The sequence below is a fragment of the Budorcas taxicolor genome, chromosome 16 (genome assembly GCF_023091745.1).
Source record: "Budorcas taxicolor isolate Tak-1 chromosome 16, Takin1.1, whole genome shotgun sequence".
In the NCBI taxonomy this organism is placed as follows: Eukaryota; Metazoa; Chordata; class Mammalia; order Artiodactyla; family Bovidae; genus Budorcas; species Budorcas taxicolor.
Window position 1 is genome coordinate 33,011,509 of NC_068925.1, and position 13,196 is coordinate 33,024,704.

Sequence of the window (13,196 nt, forward strand, 5' to 3'; positions counted from 1 at the left end):
ACAATCTGAACAGTGGTTGCCTTGACAGACGGGGCGGTCTGAGAAGCTTGGCCAAGGAGGGACCATAAGAAAGCCTTCTAAGGCAATGATCTACGAAACGCATCAAGAAATAAGAGAGATTGACGCAGGGCTTCTCAACCTCAGCAAGGAACGCTGGAGCTGGATAATTCTTTGTGGTGGCACCTGTCCTGTGCAACATAAGATGCTGGGCAGCATTTGGTCTCTCCCCTCTAGAGGCAAATAGCACTCTTCCTCAGATGCAGTCAGATGTTCCCTGAGGGCAGTCAGCCCCGACTGGGAACCACTGCGTTAACAGGAAGGATGGGTGGATACTATATATGTAAAGCAAGTGCAATAGAGTGTTAATGGTGGAAACTAGACAGTGAGTGTACAGGTGTTCACTGTGAGCGAAATTCTTTCAACTTTACTGTGTGAAATGTTTCATATTAAAACTTGGAGCACACATGCTATCATTTTTATTGTATACCTGAAACTAAAATAATATTATTATGTTGTGCGTATGTGCTAAGTCACCTCAGTCATGTCTGATTCTTTGCGACCCTATAGACTGCAGCCCACCAGGCTCCTCCGTCCATGGGATTCTCCAGGCAAGAATCCTGAAGTGGATTGCCATGTCCTCCTCCAAGGGATCTTCCCCACCCAGGGATCGAACCCGCATCTCTTATGTCTCCTGCATTGACAGGTGGGTTCTTTACCACTAGCACCACCTGGGAAGCCCATATACTTCAACTTAAAAATAAATTTTCAAATGCTATTGTGTTGTAAGCAACCTTTTTTGCACTTAATATTATATTGTTAAAATGTACACATATTATTGTATGTCATTGTAGTTATTAATTTTGGCTGTTCACAAAAATTCCACTGGGTGAAAAATTCTATAGCTTATCCATCATCCTCTCAATAGACATGTGGGTTGTTTCAAGGTCCTGCTGCTGTGCTCCTGTGAATACACTTGTGTATGTAATTTATAACTCAATCTATCAGTTTTGCTTGCTCATTGATTTTTCTTCCTTTGCTGTCATAGTTAGATAAGGCTTCCCCACTCTGAGATCAGATAGAAATTCACCTATATTTTCTCCTCATCCTTTCAGAGTTTCATTTTCTATGATCAACCATTTAATTCCTCTGAAGTCTATGCTGGTATTTAGCATTATTCATTCCAGAACCATTTGTTGAGAGATTCTATCTCCCCTTACTAAGCTGGCATGTAATAGCTCTTAACCATTGCAACATACCTCTTCCTGCAAATAAAAGAACTGAGAAAATTCTCCTCACAACTTGGAAGAATTACTATTCACCTTCTCTGCGCCCCCCACAGCCTTCGCCACATTCTGCCTTGTATGTGCTCTTCGTGTCTATATGTCTGACTACACTGACAGGCCGTAAATTTCCATTAACTCATCAAACAGCCAGACCTAGAACTGAGGGCTCCTGACTTTCCTTGTGCTTCAAAGGATAATAAAGGCATTATTAAGATTTTACCTGAAAGCCCAACACTGACCCTCACAACTGTTGAGCTGTTTGGTCAGGCTGCCTGAGCTAGCCAACTGAAAAGCCGAACGCAAATGCCGCACGTAAAGCTGGAGTCATCAAGAGTAGAGGCGGATCAAGAAAAGCTTGTTTCACTTCCCTTCAGCCTTCAGAGAAAGTAGGGCCACCTCTGACCCGAGGGCCAGTGGACTTGTTATCAATATTGCTGAGAGCTCTCAGGAACGTGGAAATGGTTTCCCAAGATGCTACTGTTTGATACTGCTTGTTTATTCCTTTTCTTTCTTGGGTTTGACCCCACAAGACTTGCTGGTGACATTAGCTCCCTTGCTTACCATTAATATTGGTGCTATTTGGATACAGATTGCATACTTTTTAAAATTGGGGAGAGGAAAATTAATTTCCCATGAACAAACTTACACATACAAATGTCCCTTTGGAGCCTCCATGGACACCAGTTAATGGGAAGGCAGGCCAAATGGTCCTGTCCTGGCTGATGTTTGGTTTTTACGGCCTCCCCTATTCCCTGGAGCCTATTCCTTCCTCATTCCCTTCTTTCCCAGGCTTAAATTTGAGCATCCTGCAGACAAACTCATGGATGGTGAAGCTGTGTGAAATTCATTACCAAGGAAGGACAAAACGGCTCAGGCTGTGGTCTTTCCTCCCCATGTGTGTCCACACCCACCCCAGGCCCCAAAACCCCCACCCTACACTCCTGGAATTTTCATTGTGTTTGGAAATTCTGCGGCTCCCTGAAACAATGCTGGTGTTGCTGGTAGTTAAAGAAAACCAGCTGTAAAATCTCAATCCCCTTTTTGTTTTTTGGCAAGAGACAGTAATTACGCCTCAAAGAACATATCTCAACCCTGCCCACAGCCCCCACCACAAGCACACACACACTTTATTGGAATAGCACACAGTCAGGCATCTCACCCCTTCGAGATGCCTCGCTAATGAAAGAGATGCTCTATCTTGGCCTGAGGGTCAGTGAGGAATCCTCTTTCTCCAGCAACCAACACAGATGACCAAACTGTAATGAGATTTATACCAGCCTCCTGACCACCCCCTACTCTCCACTCTAAAACAATGGGACTACCTATCAAGCATGGGATACGAGGCTTCCCAAACCCAAAGCTAGAGGAGAAATGAAAAGAGAAGAGGATGTGAAGACAGTGGACCCTGCATTCCAATCCTTTGGTCACTTAACCTCTCTGAGCCTCAGTTCCTGCATCTGTGAAAAATGGAGCCAGGAACAAAAATTCTCATCTTAAAACCCCACCGGGTTATTGGGAGAAAGGTGAACATACATGAAAGACTTAAATGGATCAGTATACCTTAATACTGGTGGTCATTAGTACTGTTTGTATAAACTGTCAAAGGAAAAACAAAGATTTTTCTTTTAACTTTTTATTTTGTATTGGAGTGTAGCCAATTTCCAGGTGGCGGTAGTGGTAAAGAAACCATCTGCCAATGCAGGAGACTCATGTTTGATCCCTGGGTCAGGAAGATCCCTTGGAGGAGGGCATGGCAACCCATTCCAGTATTCTTGCCTGGGAAATCCCACGGACAGAGGAGCCTGGTAGGCTACAGTCCATAGGGTCACAAAGAGTCGAACATGACTGAAGCGACTCGGCCGATTAACAATGTTATGATAGTTTCCAGTGCACAGCGAAAGGACTCAGCCATACATATACATGCATTCTCTCTCCCCCAAACTCTGCTCCCATCCAGGCTGCCACATAACATTGAGCAGAGTTCCCTGTGCTGTACAGTAGGAGACAAAGAATTCTTAAGGAGGAAAACACTGCCCTGTTCTTATGTTCTGGCCCCACCTTCTAAACTGCTCGCTGGCCTTCAGTGCAGAATAGACAACGTGCTGCTGAGATGACAGAAGCTCCACGGGAGAAACCCGGTCTCTGAAAGGCCACCCTCACCGGGCCTCTCGCACAGGCAGGTGAAGGAGCATGCCAGAGTGTGGGCTGATCAGAGCTGTCCAGAGGAGTTAAAGACAGTGGAGTCTGCTCCAACCTCAGAAGCCTTGAGACCTAGACAGGGCCATCCCAGTGGTCTGGGTGGGGGCGGCCGCCCTCTTTCATCACAACCACCTTGGAAAAAGGAGAGTGACAGGAAATGGCAACGATTGGGGTGAAAACTGCAAAGACACAGCTGGTGCTCGAGTTTCTAATGCAAGTATATGTACGGTGTCTCCTGTGGTGACAGCACTTTCCCCTCTTACACAGACATAAAGAAACCCAAGGTCAGACATTCGCCACTCTCAGGAAAGGGCACCTTCCCAGAAAACAGGGTTGGATGCAGGATGCTCCCTCCCAGCACATGCGGTCTTGGGAGGGTTCCAACAAAAGGCAGAAACGTCAGCAAGAGCTGAGGAAAGGGTCTCAGGCCTGGCCGAGAGGAGCTGGTCAGATGTGCAAAAAGCAGGAGTTAAGAGCCAATAACTTTTTGGTGGTTCACTCTGCCCCAAGCTTTCTTTTGAAAAAGACTCGTTTATTTATTAATTCATCAGTTGGGGAATATAAACCCTCTCCCTATGGCAAGACACAAGGCCTATTTACTCATTAATTCTTAGCTAAAGCCCGCACATGAAGTACACAGTGAGACTGTCCCCTCCTGGGCAGCCCCATCTCCAGGAACCCATGGTGCACCATGGTGCTCCTGGGCTCACCCAGACCAAAAATGGGGCCGAGGGGGAACCTGGTTCTTGTTCTCCCTTAGACAGGTAACACGCAGATCGCCCACTGGCTATATGGAAACCATCAGGCCCCACTCCATCCTGCTTTTTCTCACTCGCCCTCTTCTGTTCTTTCAGATGGGCTAAAAGGTAAGCAGGGAGAAGAAAGAAAGCCTTGGAGCATCTTCTGTTTTCACCTGAGCTCCCTGGGGGGAGGCAGCTGCCTAACCTGCACCTGCTCACCTTACGCAAACCAGACCAAGGGCCCTGGGGTGGCAGGCATGCACCCCACTGAGAAGCCACAGGCTCGCTCTGCCCCTGGGGCCTGATTTCACGATTCAGAAGACACAAACACACAGATGGGAAGCTGGACTCGGCCTCAGAGTCCTGGGGGTCCCAGCCATGGCCTCTGCCCTCTGTCCCCTGCACCAGATACACGTGTACTCAACTACAGAGGGGCTCTCTTCAGAAGCAATGGGTAAAAGGGACAAATAAGGGTGCCCAAACACTGTGTCACCAAACTGGGACTGGGGAGAGAATGCAGGACTAAGTCTGAGTTCTGCCACCAGTCAGCTAATCTCCAGCGATTCACTTATTCTTCCAGTGCCTTCTGGTCTTCATTGCAAACCTGGAGCGATATTAAAAGCTAACTGGCAAGATGGTGATAACCAAGAGAGGTAGGAAAAAGGGAAATGACGACAGCCATTACTATTCATAGTGAGGCGCCAGGAAGTGGGTCTGCAGGCGTGCCATGGTAGGCAGCCATTACTACTCACAGTGAGGTGCTGGGAAGTGTGTGTGCAGGTGTGCAACAGTAGGCAGCCATTACTACTCAGTGAGGTGCTGGGAAGTGTGTGTGCAGCTGTGCAACGGTAGGCAGCCATTACTACTCACAGTGAGGTGCTGGGAAGTGTGTGTGCAGGTGTGCAATGGTAGGCAGCCATTACTACTCAGTGAGGTGCTGGGAAGTGTGTGTGCAGGCGTGCAATGGTAGGCAGTCATTACTACTCACAGTGAGGTGCTGGGAAGTGTGTGTGCAGGCGTGCCATGGTAGGCAGCCATTACTACTCACAGTGAGGTGCTGGGAAGTGTGTGTGCAGGCGTGCAACGGTAGGCAGCCATTACTATTCAGTGAGGTGCTGGGAAGTGTGTGTGCAGGCGTGCAATGGTAGGCAGCCATTACTACTCAGTGAGGTGCTGGGAAGTGTGTGTGCAGGCGTGCCATGGTAGGCAGCCATTACTACTCAGTAAAGTGCTGGGAAGTGTGTGTGCAGGCGTGCAATGGTAGGCAGCCATTACTACTCAGTGAGGTGCTGGGAAGTGTGTGTGCAGGCGTGCAATGATAGGCAGCCATTACTACTCACAGTGAGGTGCTGGGAAGTGTGTGTGCAGGTGTGCAATGGTAGGCAGCCATTACTACTCAGTGAGGTGCTGGGAAGTGTGTGTGCAGGCGTGCAATGGTAGGCAGTCATTACTACTCACAGTGAGGTGCTAGGAAGTGTGTGTGCAGGTGTGCAACGGTAGGCAGCCATTACTACTCACAGTGAGGTGCTGGGAAGTGTGTGTGCAGGTGTGCAATGGTAGGCAGCCATTACTACTCAGTGAGGTGCTGGGAAGTGTGTGTGCAGGTGTGCAATGCTCGCCAGCCATTATTATTTATAATGAAGTGTGGGGAAGTGTATGTGCAGGTATGCAATGACGGGGAGCCATGACCATCATCACCATTAAGATCCTGAGCAAGTCACAAAGCTGCTCTGAGCTTCAGTTTCCTCATCTGAAAATGGAGGTCATAATCTTTACCAGGCAACCACTTAGGATTCTTGGGAGGCCAGGGGGTGTCATGTGATTATACACAGAAATAATATGTGTGCTGCAGTGTTATAAGGAAAAATAACAACTAAACAGAAGGTAAGAAAATTTTCAGAACTAAAAATCTCTTTACTCAAAACAAAATGTCCTCTGTTTCATTGCTACGTTATCAAAGCTGGTGCTCTGGGACAACCCAGAGGGATGATGTGAGGGGGGAGTTGGGGGGTGTTCAGGAGTGGGGGACACATGTACACCTGTGGCTGATTCATGTCGATGTATGGCAAAAACCACCACAATACTGTAAAGTAATTAGCCTCCAATTACAATAAATAAATTTATTTTAAAATAAAATATTGCTATGGTTAAAAAAAAAAGTCCCCTGTTTCACTGCTAAATTGTCAGACATTTTTGGTCCTTTTAACCACTTACACCTTTGTCTGCTTTTGAATTCCACCAGTTTAGAGCAAATGGGTCCTCAGTCAGAGGGGAAATGGCCATCATATCCCAGGTGAGCAGACAGCAGCGGCCGACCTCCCTGCAGAGACAGACATGCTTCCTCATGGCAGGGATGCCTCTGGGCTGGAACCACAAAGCCTCAGCCCCTCCCAGAACCACCAAGGACACAGTGATATAATGGCCTCAGATATGAAATAAGGCAAAAGTGAACATTTTCATATTAAACAGTTTAAGAAAACTGTAGTCGCAACGGAGGCAGGAACATAGCCTCCCTTGAAGATCACTGAGCCTCTAAATCTTTCAACACCCTGACTTGGTCCAAAAGAACCAATCCGCCAAAGAACAAAGGTCAACCACTGCATTACCCGCTGCAGAGCTGGCTTGTGTGTGTATTCTGGGGCCAGACTCCCCATCCGACTCAACGAGCTCTTCTTCATTTAAAATCCAAAGATAATTCCTGAGAACATAAAGCACGATCTCTGAAAGGCTACAATAAATCAATTTTTCCTGCCTGCATACAATCTAGATTTAGCCACTTAGTTCATCTTAATAAACAACTTACTCATTCAAAGGAAAATAAATGAAATGTTTTGCCTTGAGGGACAGTTTTATTTTTAATGGTTCGGTGCTATGGTGACAGAAGTAATATTCTGCGACATGAATTGCCTTTTGTTCTTCAGGAGCTCTTGAGGACAGGGTGGGGGCAGGGTGGGGTAAAGGGTGGTCACTTTCTGAGTCCACCCCACTGGTGAGCATAAGAGTCAGATCTTTTTCCTGTTCCTCGTTTTTGTCACAGATACAGCCACTCTTGCAAGGAACTTCATGAAAAGAAACGGAAATGATGGTTGATCTTTCTACGCCATCAGTGCGATGTGGGGTGGTTTTATTCCTCATTAATACTTTTAAGCAGGTAATGACAATAAAATTAGAACTCGGGGAGAAGGGATATCTCTTTTAAAACATAATGAGCAAAAAAAGAAAGAAAAAACATAATGAGCGGTGTAACTATGATGAGGGGGGTCTGATTCCTTTCATTATTATTATCTTGAAAGGAAGATTAGGGCATGCCAAAATTATGCCGTTCTAAATGCTGAAGAAGGTTAGGGCACATTTTCAAATCACCTAAGGAACTAACATTATTAGTCCAAAAAGACACTGATTATGTTCAGTCTCTAAAGAAACACAAAAATACAGAGATGATACACAGAGAACCAATTTCTATGATCCCAGCTTCTCAGGTCCAAAATACATCCTCAAAGGACGGTAAGACTGTAAGGAGTAGAAACCAGGCCCAATTACCTCTTGCATCCTGGAGCCCAGCTAGCTTCACGCCTGGGAGGAAGCAGACACTGAATGAGCATGTTCTGAAGAAATGAAGAGCGACTGAGTAGGTGAGTGAGTGAGTGTCGGTGAGCGAACTAACCAATGAAATGAACCTTCAGAGGAGGAAAAGCTCCATGGCTTTCAGAGCAAAGTTCTGTCTCCACGCGTCCTAAAGAGAGGTATCTCCTTTGTGACTAGCACCGTCGCCTCTCTAGTCTCAAAGAGGGCTGTTCAATAACCAGGGAGCCCTGTTTGCCTCAGGAACTGAATCCTCTTCACAGCACTTTTTCCAAACATCCACACAACATTCCAGTGAAATAAGGTTCCTCAGACCATGTCACAGTGGGGTGTCTGGTGGGTCAGAGAGAAGCCTTCCACCGGTGCCAACAACCAGCACCAGCAGAAGCCAAACCTGAGGACATCACCACTTGAGACCAGTAAAGTACACACAGCAGGTGGAGAGTTTTGGTCTGGGAAAAGGAGGAGAAATGAAAGGGGAAAGATTTAAGCAGAAAAACATAGGCAATCCTAGCAGCCTCACTGTGGTCCAATACAAAATCGCCCTCTCAGTGAAGCCCTTCCAAATCCAAACCCAGCAGACAGGAGGCATCCTGCCTCCCTCTTCTTAACAGAGTTTTGTCCTTCAGCATTTCTCATTAGTGCATGCATACTGTCGCTTCAGTTGTGTCTGACTCTGTGTGACCCTATGGACTGAAGCCTGCAAGGCTCCTCTGTCCATGAGATTCTCCAGGCAAGAATACTGGAGTGGGTTGCTACACCCTCCTCCAGGGGATCTTCCTCACCCAGGATTGAACCCACATCTCTTAGGTGTCCTGCGTTGGCAGGTAGGTTCCTTACCACTAGTGAAACCTGGGAAGCCCTATTTCTCACTTCAGTTCAGTTCAGTTCAGTTCAGTTCAGTCGCTCAGTCGTGCCCAACTCTTTGTGACCCCATGAATTGCAGCACGCCAGGCCTCCCTGTCCATCACCAATTCCCAGAGTTCACTCAAACTCACATCCATCGAGTCAGTGATGCCATCCCGCCAGCTCATCCTCTGTCGTCCCCTTCTCCTCCTGCCCCCAATCCCTCCCAGCATCAGAGTCTTTTTCAATGAGTCAACTCAGCATGAGGTGGCCAAAGTATTGGAGTTTCAGCTTTAGCATCATTCCTTCCAAAGAAATCCCAGGGCTGATCTCCTTTAGAATGGACTGGTTGGATCTCCTTGCAGTCCAAGGGACTCTCAAGAGTCTTCTCCAACACCACAGTTCAAAAGCAGCAATTCTTCGGTGCTCAGTTTTCTTCACAGTCCAACTCTCACATCCATACATGACTACTGGAAAAACCATAGCCTTGACTAGACGGACCTTTGTTGGCAAAGTAATGTCTCTGCTTTTTAATATGCTATCTAGGTTGGTCATAACTTTCCTTCCAAAGAGTAAGTGTCTTTTAATTTCATGGCTGCAATCACCATCTGCAGTGATTTTGGAGCCCAAAAAAATAAAGTCTGACACTGTTTCCACTGTTTCCCCATCTATTTCCCATGAAGTGATGGGACCAGATGCCATTTCTCACTTAGCACCTACCAAATTCTGCCTTCCTGTTATTTATGTACTTGCTTTCTTCTTCCATATCACCATAAACCACAAGCTTCACAAGGACAGAACTACATCTTACTCATCTTTTTATTTTTTTAGGTCATGCAGAAACATGATGGGCAATTAGAAAATATTTATTGGTTTAGATTAAGCTGAAATTGAGAGTAAAAATCAGAAATAAATTGGAAACTAGGGGAGTCTGAAAAATTCTAGGAAAATAGAACTAAAGCCATACGTCGATCATTTAAGAAAAGAAAAAGAGGGAGATGGAACAACAAAAACAAAACATCAATGCAAGATTCACCCAAAGAAGACGAGAACAATCAATCCAGAGAGTGGAGGAAAGAAAAAATGCTAATTTTCTCATAAATTTTCAGGTCAGAAAAGTATAGCAGCCCATATACACGAATACCAAAGACATCTATTCCACATGACCTCAGAGGCTAGAGAAGAGAGATCTAAATTAACATCTGACATTCAAAGAAGCAGAACAGCATCAGCCACTTCAGTAGAAACGAGATTATTCTGGTCACCTAAGAGCAACATACATTTATGGAAGGAAAAGGCTTTTCTCTTAAAATTTCTTTTAAGTTTCTAGTCAATTCTGTTCAAATGCAATTTGTTTATGGAGTTCTACCAGGTAGGAAAAACATAATATACTTTGCCTAGAACAAAATGACATATATATTGGTGTGAATACAAAAAGTGTTTGTAACCATCTTCTTTGAGTTTTCACTTTACTAAGAGAAGGTTAAAGAGTTGCCTTTGCTGGGTGTTCTCTTTCCTTAATACAGGACATTAGCCACCATTCGAGGCATGGGCAATGCTAGGCCAATCCCCTGGAGACAGAGCCTGGGAAACAGAAACTGCTCTCCTAAAACAAACTGTGCTTCTAACTCAGGCCCAAGGTGTGCAGACCTGTCGGCAGGTAAGCAGAGGAGGCACCAGTCTCCAGAAGGAACATGTCCAGACCTTGGGGGAGACTACAAATCAACTTCAGAGAGAGTAGTTTCCTGGGTGTGGGCATTTCTGTGATGCCTGTGGTCCAGATACCACACACGAGAACACGAGGATCTGTCTATTAGTGGGGAGACTGGGGTGTGCAGTGGGCAGTGTGAAACCCAGGTGGCCTGGGGACTCTCAGCTACTGAGGATCTGTCTTAAAGGCCTCTCCCATCTATCAAGTATCCACCCAATTATAAACTCAGATGTGTAGGTACCATCTACACATCCTTCATTCCCCTGAAACAGATTTCCCTGCTAACAAACTTTTAGCTTCCGGTCCCTCTGAAGAAAAATCAAGGTCATAGGAAGGGATACGGAAGTACTGTAGGAGTCGTACTGTATGAACAAGAGGAAACTGCACTGTAGATTTCAAATTTTAGAAAAATTCACATTCTGACATAGTGACTATGCCACAATTACCTCAAGGTGGCCCCAAGCTCCATCCCCAGTCAGGAAGCCCTGAGGTCCAGTGGAACTAAGGTTGAGGCGTCTTCCATCATCTAAACAAGGAATGAAGCTGAAGGTCCAGCGTGGGGCCGCACACGCATCCACACTGTAGTAAATGCATCTGAATCAGGAAGAAGTTATGCCAACCCGGCACGTGATCATCAGCCCAGGACCCAGAGATCCTCCTCCGAACAAGGAAGGCAGCCTGGCTCTGTCATCCACTGCTGCTCCCTTCCTTTCCACCCACTTCTCCGTCCCTTCTCCTTGGCGCCACTTTAGGGCTGCCCCAGGAAGTCTCTTTCATCCCTGAACCCCATCAGTGGTCCCTGGGAGAAAGAAGTTTGCTGAGCCCTCTACTCAGGAGACGAGAGAACACAGTTTACTCTAAAAGCAGAAAAAGCATGAGAAATGTGAACCCCTCGGAGGCATTATAACATGCAGTGTTTACTTAACCAGGCAGTCAGCATGAAAAGAGGATGCCCCACCAGGGTCTCCACAGAGGAGATGGCCTGAAGTGGTCGGATGGCCCCTCTCCAAGCCCCTCATCAGCCTGTCTTTTGGGGTTAATTGTGGTAACAGAGCCCCCGTTGGGCTTACTTAATTTCTTTTGCTCCAGAGGTTCATTCGTAAAAATCTGAGATTGACCCAAATTGTTTTGAACCAAAAAAAACAAAAAAAAAATCCAAACAGAAGTAGGTTAATTGAGAAAAATAATGCCTGGCTACATCAGGGGTTCTCCCTGCCTTGGAAATCCACACGAAGTTAAAATTGGCCAATAGACCTAAAACTGCATTAATGTTGTTTATTAACTTGAGTTTTAAACAAACTGGGTCAACTTATCACTCAGTTGTTAGCTCCAGGGAGAACACCCGTAAATGATGGCTGGAACCCTTTTGTAATTATAGTCATGGAAACTGCCAGCTGTAGAATAACTGTATTCAATTCGTGGGTGTTAAGTACTCATTAAGTGGCCGGTACTCCACTGAAGAGCAACCCATGAGGAGCAGTATCAGGGGTAAAGGAGGATGATGCAAGCCTGGCAGCAGGGTCCCGCCACAGGGACACCTCTCTGGTGACTTCACACAAAGTTACACCAGCGTGCAGACCTCAGTTCCAAAACCAGGGCAAATTCTGAATTCACACTGGCAGGACAGTCAAATACAGCCTACCGGGCTGCTGCTCTTCAATGCACCAGAGAAGAAAGGCAAAGCCTGGCCACCAAGTAGGATCTGGGGCAATGCTGAGTCCTAGGGGGAGGAAGGGAGAGAAAACCAGGGTTTGTTTTGCCCTCTAAACTCACTCCGGGCATCACAATCTCTTTGTCAAGAGCAGGGAGAACAGGAGGGGCCCCTAGAATTGTGGGGGATGAAGCAGAAGACAGAAAGGACCTGAAGGATGTGTATCCATCACAGAGGAGAGAACAGGACTGGAGAAGAGGCAGGGTGCCGCGCAAGAACTCAGCATTTCCAGTCCCAGCTCCGCCGCTTCCTATGTTACCATGAGCAAGCCACTTAACCTCTCTAGGCCCCAATTCTCACCCTTACAATGGAGACAAACAGGACACCTCTCTCCCAAATGGGATGCTGGGGAGGGCTTCCATGATGGAAGGCTCCAAATACACCATCACCAGGCACTGACCCAGAGGATGCATCACCTCCCACTTTGACTCAAAACTCCCAGGCAGACAATCTTCTCTGGGGGGGGTGGGGGGGGAGGGGCAATGTTGGGCTCTCTCCTAGGTACCCCATCTCCAAGGTGCACACTGAAGGGAAAGCAAAAGTGATGTGGCTTGGTGCCAACAAGGCAGACCACATTTTCTAAGGAATAGAGGAGAAAAGATTGCTCCCAAGGAGAACTTAACAGTTAGTTCCTGATAGAGAATTCTTTCTCTGTTTGTGAGTAAAGAAAGGGAACGCCTTCCCAGGTAGCACTAGTGGTAAAGAACTCGCCTGCCAACACAGGAGACGTAAGAGATACAGGTTCAATCGCTGGGTCAGAAAGATCCCCTGGAGGAGGGAATGGCAACCCACTCCAGTATTCTTGCCTGGAGAATTCCATGGACAGAGGAGCCTAGTGGGCTACGATCCAGAGTTGCAAAGAGTCGGACACAACTGAAGCGACTTAGGACTAGTACAGGGCAAGGAAGAGGAGAAGAGAAAGAAAAGAGAAATTTTTCTTTATGAAAAGTTATCGTGAACTGCACCAGAAATACAAAGGAGCGTAAAAGAATATGATGAACAACATGTATCCATAACCGGAATAAAACATGACCGTCACATAAGAAGGCCTTTGCCAGAGGACGCATCCCTGGGCAGGCCCCATTCAGGTGTGCACGGAAGAGCCCCAGCTCAGACTGGAAATG

At 46.6% G+C, this 13,196-nt stretch overlaps 1 protein-coding gene across 1 annotated transcript in view; it reads right to left on the minus strand.

Annotated features, from left to right (window-relative positions):
• KIF26B (kinesin family member 26B) overlaps positions 1–13,196 on the minus strand; it is a 509,132-nt gene that overhangs the window by 431,847 nt on the left and 64,089 nt on the right. The gene's annotated exons all lie outside the window — the stretch shown is intronic.